Raw genomic sequence first — 651 nt, 5'->3', positions numbered from 1 at the left:
CAGTCGAATTTTAACTTAGTCGTTTGCAAGACGAAGTGCTGCCCGAATTAGTATCATTGGTGCGGAGTTCTCGCGATCAAGTGCGTACCACCAGCAGCTGGTCCAATTTCACCATCCCGTCTAAGGGAACCACTGAGAAGCCAACTCCGACCACTGATCCTGCGAGGACTCCTCCCACAAGGACTCTTTAGACTCTCTCTCTCTCTCTCCCCCAAAACCGTGAGTAACTACTTCTTCCACGAGGATCTAAAATTCGGAAACACCCCCTTTCTTTTTTTGCAATCGCTTAAGACTCACCTCTCTATAATTATTTATAATTCTCTGTCGTGCTCTTCCTTTTCTTCTTTCACACTTATTCCTTTTTTTTCTCTCTCCCGCTTTTCCTTTCTACAATTACTCGAAGCGAAATAACGCCTCTAGTGATTACCATCTCTCTCTGACCTTCTTCCTTCCACGATAACTCGAAGCGAGACACCGCTTTGAGTATCTCCCATTTCTTTCTATCTCTACGAACTCACAAAGCGTCAACCCGCTTTGAATGGTTCGAGCTTTCCTTCCTTCCGCGATATCTTGAAGCGAAATTACGCTGCGAGTAACTCGCATCTCCTTCTTTCCCTGGGAACTCGCAAAGCGTTAACCCGCTTTGAGTAG

At 45.9% G+C, this 651-nt stretch overlaps 1 protein-coding gene across 1 annotated transcript in view; it reads left to right on the top strand.

Moving 5' to 3' along the window:
* LOC108762129 (putative nuclease HARBI1) overlaps positions 1-651 on the top strand; it is a 3,123-nt gene that overhangs the window by 1,162 nt on the left and 1,310 nt on the right. The window lies entirely within an intron of this gene.

The sequence above is a fragment of the Trachymyrmex cornetzi genome, unplaced genomic scaffold, assembly GCF_001594075.2.
Source record: "Trachymyrmex cornetzi isolate Tcor2-1 unplaced genomic scaffold, Tcor1.1 scaffold277, whole genome shotgun sequence".
NCBI lineage: Eukaryota > Metazoa > Arthropoda > Insecta > Hymenoptera > Formicidae > Trachymyrmex > Trachymyrmex cornetzi.
Note: the sequence above shows the minus strand (reverse complement) of the source record. Positions and strands in the feature narration are given on the sequence as shown.